Below are 17,137 nucleotides of genomic sequence, written 5' to 3'. Positions count from 1 at the left end.
AAATGACATTACTAACCATTCATACAAACCATGCTTAGTCTTAAATGTTGTTTTCCACTCATCACCTTCTTTCATCCTAATTTGATGGTATCCACTTTTCAAGTCAATTTTAGAGAAAATACAGGATCCATGTAACTCATCTAACATGTCATCAAGCCTAGGAATGAGATGTCTATACTTTATCATTATGTTGTTGATGGCCCAAGAATCAACACACATCCTCCATGTTCCATCCTTCTTTGGCACAAGTAACACGGGTATAGCACACGGGCTCATACTCTCACGAATGTAGCCCTTTTCCATCAGCTTATCAACTTGCCTTTGAAGATCTTTCATCTCCTTGGGATTGCTTCTATAGGCTGGTTAGTTAAGAATTGAAGCTTCGGGTACAAAATCAATCTGATGCTCTATCCCCCTTAATGGTGGTAATCTGCTAGGAGTATCATTGGAGAACACATCATCAAACTCCTGTAACAAAAAAATTGCAACACTAGGCACAATATGATCAAGATCATTAGTATTAAAGTAAGCCTTTTTGTACACAAGTAAAATCACTGGCTTGTTAGTGAAAAATGCAGATCTGACCTCACCCTCTCTAGTATAAAAATTGGGTTGTTTCTTTAGTTTTTTCACATAATTCTCATCACCCTTGCTGACTTTCTTCACTCCTCTTGTCTTACCTCCACTTTTGACCAGATTTGGGTGTTTTTGAGTTGTGGTTGAATGGTTTGATTTGTTTAGAGTGTTGGCCAAATATTTGCTTGTGTTTGGATGGGTGGCCGAATGGGTTGTAGTGGTTTGGGTTCTAGTTGAATCTGATGGTTTTCTCTCCCTTTGTTCCTCACCTTTATTTTCTCTCCCCATCGCCTCATGCTCATTTTTTAGCTTTATTTGATCATCATACACCTATTTGGGCATAAAAGGTACAAGAGTGATGGTTTTATCATCTTTTACAATGGTATACCTATTTTTAACCCCATCTTGAATTGCGTTCCTATCATATTGCCATGGTCTCCCTAACAAGATGTGACTTGCTTGCATTGGTACCACGTCACATAGAACTTCATCAATATATTTCCCAATCAAAAATGGAACCATAACCTATTTAGTCACTTTCACTTCACCATTATCATTTAGCCATTGCAATCTATATGATTTAGCATGCTTAACAGTACACAAATTTAGTTTACTAATAAGGGTGGCATTACAAACATTAACACAGCTTCCACTATCTATAATTAAACCACACACCTTGCTTTGTACATAACAACGCGTATGGAAGATGTTATCCCTTTGTTCATTAGTTTCATCTTCCTTGACCTGAACCTGAAGTGTTTGCCTTATTGATTAGTACTTAAAAGTGCATATTTATCAAGATTTTATATCATTATTTTGCACTTAAAGTATCAATAACTCCTTAACTAAAGCATGTTTTATAATAACAAGTCTAATACTATAAAATGCCTTAATATATGGTAAATGTTCATCTTAAATGCAGGCCTATCATATAAATCAAAGGATTGATTGATGAGTTCAAGTATGCAAATTGAAAGGACAAAGAGAGGGCTAATCTTAGAAAAGAGATGTTAGTGCAGTCCAAATTGGAATACTGTTCGGTAATTGGGTCATATCTCGAGTTCTAGATGTCTAAATGACCTCAAATGTTTACATAGATTTGGTAAGACATAGGCCTACAACTTTCATGTTTCCATCAATATCTAAGAAGGCCGTTTACAAGTCCAAATTATAGCAACAACGGAGAAGTTCGAATCTGTCCTGCAGCCCGAACACTGTTTAGTGTTTGGCCTATATATGGAGTTTTAGAAGTCCAAATCACCTCCATTTTTTTTTCCTGGAAAGCTGAGTCAATTTCCTACAACTTTCATACTTTCAAGTGGACCCAGTTCTGATGCTAGCATTTTCGTTTTATTTAAACAAGAAGATAAGGATTTTCACAAAGTTAAAAGTTGGTCACCCACTCAACAATTAGTTATCAAATCAATAATTTCGAATTTTGGCCTATAAAAGGAGGCATTTGCCATGTATTTAGGAGCTTGGTTGTTCAGATCAAGTTCATGCTCTTTATTTCTCTTTATATAGTTTTTTTTGTAATTTTTAAGTTTTGCTTTCATTAATATCTTGTTTATGCTTTTCATTTCCTTTCCTTTCCTTAGTTAACTTGTATCTTATTTATGTTCTTGTTTTGTTTATTTATGTTTCTCTTTTTCATCATGTTTAGCTAAGTTTATTATGTCAAGGTGAAAAGGTAACACTAATGGTGTAAGAATAAGTATGGTGTAAACTCAACATGGACCTTAATGTTTAATATTAACATGTCTTATCTTTTTATCTTACTAATTCTTAATACCTTGCTTGTTAAATGGTTAATCTAGATTTGTGTTGTATAACACTTGGTACAACAAATGCTCGGCACTCTCATAGCCCAACCGTATGGTATTACCTACACTTGGGCTATGAAAAAAACTTGATTTGTTGTTAACATCATGAATTCCTGACAATATTTAAAAGTTTGGTGTTATGTAAATAAGATAATTAATATGATCATGTTAACAATTTATAATGAGCTATTAATGAGAAATCATCCGATTGGAACCTCCTTTGTGTGTGGTTTCCAATTGAATAATAAAAGTTAATACTATACTTGTTTGAAATACCATTAGTGGATCCTCTAACCTTGACATTTGTTGTTTGAAATACCATTAGTGGATCCTCTAACCTTGACATTTGTTTTTATCATTGTTTAATCCTTACATTAATCTTTCATCTCAAAGTTCTTATTAATTTCTTCATCTTCTTCTTTTATTATTACTACTACTACTACTACTACTGCTGCTACTATTACTAATGCTATTATTATTATTATTTACATTCTATTTATATTATATAATATATCTCTTTGATCTTTTCATAAACTTAGTATATAGGCTGGAAACCCGTAACTCGATCTTTTAGATCATTCTTAAGTATAACAACGCCACGCACTGAGTATTATTATTATTATTATTATTACTAGTACTATTACTATTATTGTTATTATTGTTGTTATTGTTGTTGATGTTGTCTTGTTATTTATAATTTATACAATTAACCTTTCTGTGGTTCGACCCCGGTCTTGCCGGGTTATTTATTACTTCGACACTTCTGCACTTGGGAGAAAACATCAATCTTTTGGTCGTGTCACTTATAACCAAGGACTCCTCAACCGGTAATGTTAACTTATCCCCATCACTATCCTCCAATGGTGGTATGCCTTCACAATCAAATCTGTCACTTTCAGATTCCACATCACCATTATCTCTAATCATCATGATTCTCTTGTTTGGACACTCTGAAGCATAATGTCAATGTCCCGGACACCTGAAATATTTAACATCACGAGTATGTTTAGGTTGAGTTTCAGATTTACCTTTGGCATCGGTAGGGACATCAAGTTTAGCCTTTGGTGGTTCAGTTCTAGAAGGAACAAAAGATTGGCCAAACAGTACCCTCTCTTTTTAGATTCGGTTTTTAAGACGATGACGAACCTGAATTAAACGCTGGCCGAGCATGACCCTTCCTAAGTTGTCTCTCCACCTTCGTCGCCATGTGAATCATGTCCTCTAGCTCCACATAGTGTTGTAGCTCAACCACACTAGCAATGTCTTGATTCAACCCATTAAGAAATCTAGCCATGGTGGCTTCTCTATCCTCAACAACATTAGCCCAAATCATTATTACCTCAATCTCTTTTTGATATTCATCTACTGTCTTATAACCTTGATTCAGACCTTGGAGCTTCAAATATAAATCTTTGTAATAGTAGTTTGGCACACATCGTCTCCTCATTAAGACTTTCATCTCCCCCCAAGTCTGAACGGGTCGCTCCCCATTCCTCCTCCTACTAATCACAATCTGATCCCACCAAATCAATGCATACTCCCTAAATTCAATTATCATCAATTTTCACCTTTTTTTGTTCAAAATAGTTATGGCAATAAAAAATCCAATCTACCTTTTTTCTCCCACTATAAATAAGCCTCGGGATTGTTTTTACCTTGAAAGTTAGGAATTTTCAGTTTAATGGTGTCCAAGTCCCCATCCATATCTTCATAAGTGCTCATGCCACGAAAATTCACATTCCTTCTAGCCTTGTTCGGTCTAGACCTGATTCCTTGGCTAGCTGATGCAAAATCATAGTCATATTCACCCCCATCTGCGTTTTCATCAACAAACTCTTCAAACTCAGATCTGACATTTCATGCGGCCATACGAACCGTATTTCCCCGGCAATCAGCCCCACTATTCTGTTGCTTTATCAAATTCACCTCATCTTTCAGATCCTTGTATGTCCTAGACAACAACTCAAATTGATGGCCTATGGAACGCAATTAGAAAGTTACGTCAGCGTTTTGTGACGCTGATTCGTTGTTTTTAGACATTTTTTGAATCTGTAAAATTTGGTTAGTAGCACAAAATATATCTTCACACCTCTCGTGTATCACAAAAAAAAATTAAGGCTTTTCACTCTAATAAGCTCACTACACCTTTTACCTCACAATTTGCTTTCTTCTGGTTCTTTAGGAACTGAAATCAACAAATCAAAGTCAGTAGCCTTCGCAGCGCACTCTAGATATAATTTTCAGACTCAAGAATCAGTAAATATACTGAAAATAAAGCAAAAAAAAACTACGATTATGATTTTGTGAGTAGCAATGCAAATTCATATGAATTGTGGATGAAATGAAGACACGAAATAAAACAGAAGCGAATGTTAGTGAAAACAATTACTTGACCCTAGATAACCCAAATATAGTAAAAACAAAAATATTTGGACAAAACTAAACAACAAAGATCATGTTTTGAAACTTGAGGCAAATCTAACCTATTACGTAATTTTTACGTAACAGAATAGATTCTCAGACTAAGCGGTCTCAAAATGACCTCAAATTCAATATTTAGTATTGCAATACTATGAAAACACCAAAAATCAATTCGTAGGTCGTTCTCTTATGTCTACGTACCCAAACCCCTTATATGATCAGTTTGCGGTAGAATTGAACCTCCGATTAAAACCTCTAGAAGCTGAAATCAAAATAAGCCCAAATTTAATATATGGTGCGATCTCATCCCAAGTACACAGCATATGAAGTTTCAATTGATTCTAAGCTCGTTTGCTTATGGTTAACTAATAGTAGTGTTTATGCAGTAGAATTGAACATCGAATTAAAACCTCAAGCAAACAATATCATAATAAGTCCAAATTTGACATAGGATGCGACCTCACCCCTAATATATTAAATATGAAGTTTAAATTGATTATGAGGTGGTTTGGTTATGGTTCACCAAGAATTGTGTTTCTATAGCAAAAATTGAATGATCTTTCAAATTTCAACTAATCCCTCTTTAACTCTCTTTTTGTTTTTTTTTTTTTTGATAGACTGATATGATTATGATTAGAGATAGTAACAATATGAAATATAAACCCTTTTTTTTTTCTTAGATGACGTAGACACGAAGAACAAGAAGATGGACACAAACACTGAAAAACTTAAGGGAACAATAAAAAACAAAAAATAATATAATTATATGATCTTGTTTCAAAGCCTAGCTCTGATACCAATTGATATAAACCTCGTGATCACGTGGTCACGCAACCCAAAATCAAGATTGAGATTTGATCTTGGAAAGCTAAAATAGGTCTGATAGGAGTGTGACACAATGAAAACCTGTCTCAAGGCACCAACACTATTGGAATGAGTAAAATAATGCCACGAAGCCAGTTAATCTTTGATAAGTCAGATTCAGTTCGTTCAAGAACTGAAGAATGCAAGAATCACTCTCACACGTTAAAACTAAAAAATTCATAATAATAATCATCAAAGCTGCCGAAATTTTGGCTTACATGAGTTTAAATAGTTCTTGAAAAATTAACCCTGATGGACCCCTAATACGGACTTATATGAGGTCACTCAAAACTGGCCCAAAACCCTAAACTGAAAAGCCCATAACTTAAACCAAACAAGCCTTGGATCCTAGCTAATAACAAAGTATTAATTAAGCTGAAACAAGTCTTAGGTTGTACCTATCAATATATAAATAAAGCCCTTAGTATTAAATCCTTGTTCTATCATGAGAAGAAGAGAACGAAGTAAAATATTACAAAACTGATTCAAGGTTTATTTATAACCTTTCATGCAGCCCCTTAATCCTAGAAACAAAAGGAAAAGGTAGCCAACCATGTTGTTTCCAAGTTGTAGTAGGATTCTTTTGTTTCCTTTGTTGTCCTCACTTCATGGCCCAAACAAGGTTGTATTAGACCCCTCTTGCATATGGATAAGATGTATTAGGGTCTCCTCTTGATACTCCAATGAACCTTTCAATTCTGACTTGGTAGAAACCTTCAAAACCAATGCATTCAATGCCTTTTTCAATGTCTTTGTCTTGGACCAAGTTATTAGACCATTTGAAACATGTAACGGGTCCTTGCTGGTGTTCCTAGGCTGGTCCACATCACTGTATTTTTTATTTCATAAACTATTTGCAAAATTGTTGTTACTAGGATGGTAGAGTAAATGAATTCTTTTGTTAAAGTGACTCTTGAGACGCATCTTAGTAAACATTCTTAACAAGGTCTATCAAAATACTTCTTGAAATATTCAAGTTTACAAACTCTCGTATTCTTATCACTTGATTTTGCTCATATGCTCATTTAACAAGTATTCTTAATTCTTCATTTTCATACACACACTTTAACATATGATTGTGGGTTGCACATTGGATTATTACATTATTTATGTTCTTTTGTTAAAGGTAACAACTAAGGGAAAAGGATAGTATATATTTTACAAAAAAAAATGATAAAAAATGTAATTAAATAAATATATAAAAACGTAGATAAGTTTGATTTCGTAGCCTCCCTAACCTAAGTAATTAAGCTCGAAGGAGTGTTTTAACACCTAATACCTTAAAGTCAACTGATTTGGGAGCTATTGGCCCAATGCTTATTACATGGGTTGAGAAGAAAAGCTTAAGGGAATCAAACATTGCACTATCTACGTATCAGTATTTGCAACTCAAGTTATTAAGCTTGTAAGGGTGTCTCAACACCTAATGCCCTAAAATCAACTGGTTTAGGAGTCATTAGCCGAAAGCTCGTTACATGGGTTAAAGATGCATCATGTTTTAAGTTATATGTATATATATTAAAAAAAAGAAGAAGAAGAAGAAGAAAAAGATAATAATCCCAACCCAAGAAAGTTAATCTTAAACATTAGAACAAAATTTTTGTTTTCTTTCAAGTAAAGCCTCATAACTATGTGTAGATATATTGAGCACAAAAAGAAGGTTTATTAATATCTTGTTTAAGAGGTATTGAGCAAATAGATAAATTTAATGAGTTTGTTTATCTAAATAGATTAATGGAAGTTAAATGATGAATGCCTTGCTTTGTGGAATTTGCAAATTATTTTCTATTTGAACGCTTTGATTACTAGGGACTAGTAATAAGCTGGTTGGGGGATGATTAGTACTTAAAAATACATTTTTATCAAGGTTTTATATCATCATTTTACACTTGAAGTATCAATAACTCCTTAACTAGTAATGCACTTTTAAGATGCATCGTATTTTAAGTTATATGTAACTCCTTTACATGGGTTAAAGATGCATCGTGTTTTAAGTTATATGTATATATGTATATATGTATATATAACTCCTTAACTAAAGCATGTTTTATAATCACATATCGAATAATATAAGATACCTTTAATTTATGGTAAATGTTCATCTTAAATGCAGGCCTCTCACATAAATGAAAGGATTGATTAATGAGTTTAAATAATGAAATTGGAAGGACAAAGAGAGGGCCAAACTTAGAAAAGAGATGTTGGTACAGTCCAAACTGGAACACTGTTTGGTAATTGGGTCATATCTGGAGCTGTAGATCTTGGATTTAGGTCTGCTTTATATGGATGGAAAGATAAGACATAGGCCTAAAACTTTCATGTGGAGTCAAATATTTAAAATGGTTGTTTTCAAGTCCAAATTATAGCAACAACAGAGAAGTCTGAATCTGTCTTGCAGCCCAGACACTATTCAGTGTTCAGCCTATATCTCAAGTTCTAGAAGTCCAATGACCTTAATTTTTTTTTCTTGGAAAGATAAGACAATTTGATGAGTATAGTTGGTTCCAATTCTAATGTTAGCAATGGTATTTTGTTCAAACAAGAAGATAAGGATTTTCACCAAGTCAAGAGTTGGCCACCCACTCAACAATTAGTCATCAAATCAATAGTTTCAATTTTTGGTCTATAAAAGGAGGCATTTGCCATGCATTTAGGAGCTTGGTTGTTCAGATCAAGAACTTGTTCTTGCTCTCTCTCTTATATTTTTTGTAATTCTTAAGTTTTGTTTTCATTAATATCTTGTTTATGGTTTTCATTTCCTTTTATTTACTTAGTTAACTTGTATCTTATTTATGTTCTTATTGTGTTTATTTATGTTTCTATTTTTCATTATGTTTAGCTAAGTTTATTATGGTAAGGTGAAAAGGTTACACTAATGGTGTAAAAATAAATATAGTATAAACTCAACATGGACTTTAATGTTTGCTACTAACATGTTTTGTATTTGTTATCTTGTTCACTCTTAATATTTTGCTTGTTAAAGGGTTAATCTAGATTTATGTTGTATAACACTTGGTATAACAAATGCTTGGCACTTTCATAACCCAACCGTATGGTATAACCTACACATGTGCTATGAAAGGAACTTAATTTGTTGTTAACATAAGTTATAATCATGAATACCTAACAATATTTATAAGTATTAGCATTATTCGAATAAGATAATTAATGTAATCATGTTAATATTTATAATCCAATTGGAACCTCCTTTGTGTGTGGTTTTCAATTGAGTAATAAGAGTTTATATTATACTTGTTTGAAATACTATTAGTGAATCCTCTAACCTTGATATTTGTTTTTATCATTGTTTAATTCTCACATTGATCTTCCATCTCAAAATTTTCATCAACTTCTTTATTATTGTTATTATTATTATTATTATTATCATCATTAATATTAGTATTATTATTATTATTATTATTATTATTACTATTAATATTATTATTGCTGCTGTTACTACCACCACCACTACTACTACTACTTTTATTATTACTATTAATATTATTATTACTATTACTATTATTGTTGTTGTTGTATTATTGTTATTTATAATTTATACAATTAAGCTCCATGTGGTTCGATCTCGGACTTGCTGGGTTATTTATTACTTCGACATTCCTACACTTGGGAGAAGACATCAATCTTCTGGTCATATTAGTCTTGGCACATTGGAAGAGATATTTTATATTTCCTCTTGGGCCCAACTGCAATTCACCATAAACCTATAGGTCTGTTAAATGTTAATGGTTTTTATGATAATTTGTTGTCTTTTCTTAACCAAGTTGTGGAATAGCAATTTCTAACATCTTCGGCACGACAAATCATAATCTCTACTGCTACTACTGAATAATTGATTGACCAGCTATAATCTTTCATCCATGTCATTGATCCCTGCATGATTCGCCTAAATTGATCAACTAAGGAAAGCCGTAAAAAGCTTGGATTGGATTTGAGCCTTCATTTGTCAAACCTTGTGTCTTTTGGTTTTATTAATAGCATATTATTTTGTTTTGTTATTTCTTATAGTTATTTAAGTGTGTTTCAGGATTGTTAGTGTTTGTTATTTCAGGTGATGTCTTCTATACTCTATCTTTCTACCTTAGAACATTGAGAACAATGTCTCGTTTTGGTTAGGGGGGAAGGGTAGTAGTTGATATTTTCAAAAAAAATATTAACTAACTATGTTTTCTGTTTCATAAATTATTTGCAAAACTGTTGTTACTAGGATGGTAGAGTAAAGGAGCTCTTTTGACTTTTGAGACGCATCTTAGTAAACATTCTTAACAAGGTCTATCAGAATACTTCTTGAAATATTCAGGTTTACAAACTCTCGCATTGTTATCTCTTAATTCTGCTCATATACTTATTTAACAAGTATTCTTAAACCTTCATTTTCACACACACACTTTAACATGTGATTTTGGGTTGCATATTGGATTCTTACATTATTTATGTTTTTTTGTTAAAGGTAACAATTAAGGGAAAGGGATAGTATATAATTTGCAAAAACAAAAAAAAAACAAAAATGATGATAATAAAAACATAAAAAAGTTTGGTTTCGTAGCCTCCCTAACCTAAGCAATTAAGCCCGAATGGGTGTTTTAACACCTAATACCCTAAAGTCAATTGACCTAGGAGCTATTAGCCCAACACTTGTTACATGGGTTGAGGAGAAAAGCTTAAGGGAATCAAACATTGCACTACCTACGTATTAGTATCTACAACCCGAGTTACTAAGCTTGTAAGGGTTTCTCATCATCTAATGCCCTAAGACCAACTGGTCTGGGAGTTATTAGCCGAAAGATCATTACATGGGTTAAAGATGCATTGTGTTTTAAGTTATATGTATATATTAAAAAAAAGATAATAATCTCAACGCAAGGAAGTTAATCTTAAACATTAGAACAAAAATTTTATTTTCTTCCAAGTAAAGCCCCATAACTATATGTTGATATTTGAGCACAAAAGAAAGGTTTATTAATATCTTGTTTAAGAGGTATTGAGCAGATATATATAAATTTAATGAGAGTTTGTTTATCTAAATAGATTAATGAAAGTTGGATGATGAATGCCTTGCTTCGTGGAACTTACAAATTATTTTTCTATTTTAATGCTTTGATTACTAGGGATTAGTAATAAGCTAGTTGGGGGGTGTAATTAGTACTTAAAAATGTATTTTCATCAAGGTTTTATATCATCATTTTGCACTTGAAGTATCAATAACTCTTTAACTAAAGCATGTTTTATAACAACATATCTAATAATATAAGATACCTTTAATTTATGATAAATGTTCATCTTAAATGCAGGCCTATCGCATAAATGACAAGATTGATTGATTAGTTTAAGTATTGAAATTGAAAGGATAAAGAGAGGACCAAACTTAAAAAAGAGATGATGGTTCAGTCCAAACTGGAACACTGTTCGGTAATTGGGTCATATCTGGAGCTGTAATCTTGAATTTAGGTTTGCTTTATATGGATGGAAAGATAATACATAGGACTAAAACTTTCATATGGAGTCCAAGATTTAAAAAGGCTATTTTCATGTCCAAAATATAGCAACAATGAAGAAGTCTAAATCTGTCCTGCAGCCCAAACACTGTTGAGTGTTCAACCCATATCTTGAGTTCTAGAAGTTCAAATGACCTTAATTTTTTTTTCCTGGAAAGATGAGACAATTTTCTAGATCTTTCATGAGTGTAGGTGGTTTAAATTCGGACGTTATCAATGACGTTTTGTTTAGACAAGAAGATAAGGATTGTCACCAAGTCAAGATGTGGTTACCCACTCAACAATTAATGATCAAATCAATAGTTTCAAATTTTAGCCTATAAAAGGAGGCATTTGCCATGCATTTAGGCATCTTGGTTAATCAGATCAAGATCATGCTTTTTATTTGTTTCTTTATATTTTTATAATGTTTAAGTTTTATTTCATGTTATATTTTCCTTAATCTCTTGTTTATACTTTTCATTTTCTTTACTATACTAATGTTCTTATATTGTTTATTTATGTTTATCTTCTTCATTATGTTTAGCTAAGTTCATTATGTCAAGGTGAGAAGGTTTCACTAATGGTGTTAGGATAAGTATAATATAAACTCAATATGGACTTCAATGTTTATTTCCAAGAAAGTTTGTTATTAACATGTTTTATTGTTTATCTTACTAATTCTTAATACATTGCTTGTTAAATGGTTAATCTAGATTTGTGTTGTATAACACTTGGTAGAACAAATGCTTGGCAATTTCATAGCCAACTATATGGTATAACCTACACCTATGCTATGAAAGGAACTTGATTTGTTGTTAACATAAGTTAGTATCATGAATTTCTGACAATATTTAAAAGTTTGGTGTTACTTAAATAAGATAATTAATATGATCATGTTAAAAACTTATAATGAACTATTAAGGATAAATCATCCGATTGGAACCTCCTTTGTGTGTGGTTTCCAATTGATTAATAAAAAGAGTTTATACTATACTTCTTTCTAATACTATTAGTGGATCCTCTAACCTTGACATTTATTTTTATTATTGTTTAATCCTCACATTAATCTTACATCTCAAAGTCCTCTTTAACTTATTATTATTATTGTCGCACCCGACATCACGGCGACCCTAAAAATTAATTCTCTTGAATTATTATGGAAAAAGAACAGATTTCTGGCATCCGGTTCTTTTAGGAAAAATGTCTCGTTTGAGGAGTCGCCACCTAGTATTATGGTCACTAGGAACCCTAACTGGTCAACAGAGATCCTATGGTACGGGACTGGTTAAGGCTAGGGAAGGTATTAGCACCCCTAACGCACCCTACCTGAGGCAAGCTGCATTGCTGTTTTAGTCTTAACTTGCTAAAATTTATTTTGATTTGTGTGTAAGAACGTATGATATTATTGACTCTAACTTCAATGAATAAACCTAAGAAATAAATTTAAATTAATGCACGAATAAATCCAACTCTGGCGTCGGTAAATATTCCACCACAAATAATTCTAATTTTAAATTCGACCACGAATAAATCCAACTCTGGCGTTGGTAAATATTCCACCACAAATAATTCCAATTTTGAATTCGACCACGAATAAATCCAACTCTGGCGTTGGTAAATATTCCACCACAAATAATTCCAATTAAAAATTTGACCGCGAATAAATCCAACTCTAGCGTTGGTAAATATTTGTGGCCCTTAAAAAATTTAAGACATGCAAAATTTTTTGTCTACACCTTTTTTATTATCTATGTTTTTTTTTTTTTGGGCCGATTTCTTTGGGGCTGGGCCCAGCTCAGCCCATATGGGCTGGGCTAGGACCAGCCGGCCCGATTGGGCTATATCGAAGCGCACGCGTGAAGTGAATTCATGTGTGGCTTGAGCTGTGCGAAGGTAATTAAATTACCTTCGCACAGTGTAATGCAACTTAATTTGAATGCGAAAATAAAAGAAATGAAGAGGAACAACGTACCTGCTCTACGAGGCGATGAAGACGATGGTAAAGCTCTGGCTGATTGACACCACCTTTTCTCCTCTGCTCCGTCCTCTTCTTTCCTTTGCTTCTGTGTTCACCGATTGCTTTCGGGTTCCAGTAGATTTGAAAGGGTGAAAAAAAACCTTACAATGAAGACTCCGGTTTACTGTGGATGTCAATTGTTGAGTCTTTTTTCCTTTTTTCTGTTGCAGGGATAAAACAATGGCAGGGACAATCCTTGTTTGTGTGTATACTGCCCTTTTCCTTCCTTGCTCTCTGCGTGTTGCTCTGCTTTTTCCTCTGTTTTGTTTTTTCTCTGATTTTTCGATTGTGTGTGATTGGATTCTGGGACTAAACAAAAGATGGGTTTAGCTCTCTGTTTAACTCCTTTTTGTTCACTCTACTTCTGGGTTTTTTGTTCTCTGTGTGTCTTGTGCTCTGGTTTTTGGGTTTTTCTTTCTCTGTCTCCTCTCCTTTCTCTCGCGAGGTCTCCTTCACTTAGCTTTTATAGAGACAGCGGCAGCCTTGGTGGTGGAAACGACTGCCCTCCTAAATGTCCCGTAACCGGCGCCTTCAATGAAGAAACGTCAGCGCCAACGGACGAAACGCCTCTGCCTTTAATTGCAGAGCCGTTGTAGAGATGGTGAACAGTTGCAGAGAAAACGGTGCCGTTTTGCTGGTTGCGAATTTGGTCCTTGCGATTCTTCTAATTTGCAATCAAACCCCTGATTAAAATGTAATTTGATCCTTACATTTCTGCGCCATTTTCAAGTTGGTCCTTGGATTTTAATTTTCTTAATTTGGACCCCGATTAAACCTCAAACTTTGATATTTCTTCAATTAAGTCCATGATTGGATTAATTAAATTAATTTCAAGCTTAATTAAGTCCAAAAACGTATCAATTCTCCAATTAAACCCTTAATTGGATTAATTAAATTAATTTCAAGCTTAATTAAGTCTCAAAACTTATTAATTCTCCAATTAAATCCTTGATTGGATGAATTAAATTAATTTCAAGCTTAATTAAGTCTAAAAATTTATCAATTCTCCAATTAAACCCTTAATTGGATTAAATAAATTAATTCCAAGCTTAATTAAATTAATTCCAAAGTTTAATTAAAACCCAAAACTTCCATTCATATTGCCCTTAACCCAAAATTTAATCCATGCTTCATTTATTTCATTTTACTTGTTTTTTCATCATCATTATTATTTTTTCATCAAATTTTTTTTATCCTTTTTCAATAAATAAAATAATAATAATAATAAAAATAAAATGGTCAAAAATTGGGTTATGACAGTTGCCCCCTCTTTATAATATTTACTATGCAAAGATATTGGAAAATTTTATTTTCTTTTATCTTTGTGTAGTAAATTTATAAAGAAAAGTAGATAGAGAAAGAACCCCTTTTTTTTTTTTTTGTCTTGAAAACTTAGAAAACAGTAGATTGACACACGACCTTTAGAGAGAGAGTAGAAAACAAGAAACAAGTCATTTGGAAGACGACCCACTTTTTTTTATTTTGTTTTTTTGTTTTTTAGAAGTGGCCTCATTATGATGGGTGACCTATCCAAGTAAAAGTAAAAAAAAGAAAATGAGGGCTCGAAGGCGCACTCAAAAGAATGTGAGGGCTCAAAGGCACTCGAAGAGGAAAACGAGTGCTCAAAGGCAACTCAAAGAGGAAAACGAGTGCTCAAAGGCACTCAAAGAGGAAAGCGAGTGCTCAAAGGCACTCCAAAAGGAAAGCGAGTGCTTAGAGGCACTAGTGCTCAAAGGCACTTGAAGGGAAAAGCGAGTGCTCAGAGGCACTGGTGCTCAAAGGCACTTGAAAGGGAAAACGAGTGCTCAGAGGCACTGGTGCTCAAAGGCACTTGAAGGGAAAGGGAGTGCTCAGAGGCACTGGTGCTCAAAGGCACTTGAAGGGAAAAGTGAGTGCTCAGAGGCACTGGTGCTCAAAGGCACTTCAAGAGGAAGCGAGTGCTCAGAGGCAGTGGTGCTCAAAGGCACTTGAAGGGAAAGGGAGTGCTCAGAGGCACTGGTGCTCAAAGGCACTTGAAGGGAAAAGTGAGTGCTCAGAGGCACTGGTGCTCAAAGACACTTCAAGAGGAAGCGAGTGCTCAGAGGCACTGGTGCTCAAAGGCACTTGAAGGGAAAAGCGAGTGCTCAGAGGCACTGGTGCTCAAAGGCACTAGTGCTCAAAGGCACTTGAAGGGAAAAACGAGTGCTCAGAGGCACTGGTGCTCAAAGGCACTTGAAGGGAAAAGCAAGTGCTCAAAGGCACTGGTGCTCAAAGGCACCTGAAAGGGAAAACAAGTGCTCAGAGGCACTGGTGCTCAGAGGCACTGATGCTCAAAGGCACTTGAAGGGAAAAGCAAGTGCTCAAAGGCACTTGAAGGGAAAAGCAAGTGCTCAAAGGCACTGGTGCTCAAAGGCACTTGAAGGGAAAAGCGAGTGCTTAGAGGCACTGGTGCTCAAAGGCACTTAAAGGGAAAAATGAGTGCTCAGAGGCACTGGTGCTCAGAGGCACTGGTGCTCAAAGGCACTTAAAGAGGAAGCGAGTGCTCAGAGGCACTGGTGCTCAAAGGCACTTGAAGGGAAAGGGAGTGCTCAGAGGCACTGGTGCTCAAAGGCACTTGAAGGGAAAGGTGAGTGCTCAGAGGCACTGGTGCTCAAAGGCACTTAAAGAGGAAGCGAGTGCTCAGAGGCACTGGTGCTCAAAGGCACTTGAAGGGGAAGTGAGTGCTCAAAGGCGCTCGAAGAGGCAAACGAGTGCTCAAAGGCGCTCGAAGAGGAAAGGGAGTGCTCAAAGGCACTCAAAGAGGAAAACAAGGGCTTAGAGGCACTCAAAAAGGAAGGCGAGTGCTTAAAGGCACTCGAAGGAGAAGGCGAGTGCTCAAAGGCACTTGAAGAAGAAAGTGAGGGCTCAAAGGCGCTCCAAGAAGAAAACGAGTGCTCAAAGGCACTCTAAGCGGAAAGCGTAGAGATTTTTCTAGATGGCCTAATTCTCATGGGCGGCCTGCCCGGGATGAAAAATTCTCAAAAGTGAAAAAAATTTCAACAACAATTTCAATCTTTGGCCATTTCAAGTTGGCCTTCCACTCGATGGATTCCGTTGGAATTTTCTCTAATGAGATTTGCAAAACTCATTGTCCAATGTCTCAAAGTTTAGATGATATGCATGCATCTTTACCTGATTTGAAATATAGGCCCCCATTTCTTCTTAGTCTTCTTGTTGCTTGACTGATGAGAACTTGTTACCTCCGGTTTTGGGTCATTTTTGTCGCTTGGCTTCTAGCCCACTCGAGTTGGCCCATATAAGTCTATTTCCAGATTTATTTGCACAACTTAGCATTTATGGTGCCCATCGTGACCCACTTGCTTGCTAAAGATTTTCTAACTCGTCAAATATTTTGAGACGATCATTCATTACTCCTCGTCTCACTGATAAAAATATTCGGTGTCACTTGCTGAAAGGATCAAATTGTCTTTCGTAAACCAAAATGCCCCCTTGTCTTGTTGTAGGAAATATTCCTCTCTTTTTCTAGAAGAGAAAATACAATGTTGCCCCCTTGTACTGGTCATTGCCCCCAAGTGTACTTTGTCAGCGACTTAGACAAATAATGGTTTTAAAAGACCATTCTCTCATTTCTCTTTTTGTTCATTTTGGTGAAGGAATGTGGGTCTAGAATGAATCTTGAAATCTTGATCTTGCATTTTGAAAACAAAAATTATTTCGATGTGAATCTAAAACAATTTGCTTTTGAAATCTTACAACTCCTTGGCTATTTTCTTTCTTGGAAAAGAAGTTATTTGCTTTTGTGTTTGGCAATGAGATCTTCAGTAAAAATACATCATGAGATGATCTTTTGTTTCAAAGTGAAGGGCTCAAGAAAAAGCTCGAGGTTTTGTATGAGAAAAATTTGTCTCTTCTTGAATCATTCATTTTTATCAGCATGAATAATAATGAGTAGTTTATTCTTG

Source organism: Populus alba, chromosome 14 (genome assembly GCF_005239225.2).
Source record: "Populus alba chromosome 14, ASM523922v2, whole genome shotgun sequence".
In the NCBI taxonomy this organism is placed as follows: Eukaryota; Viridiplantae; Streptophyta; class Magnoliopsida; order Malpighiales; family Salicaceae; genus Populus; species Populus alba.
The sequence above is the reverse complement of the archived record's forward strand: the minus strand, read 5'-3'. Positions refer to the sequence as shown.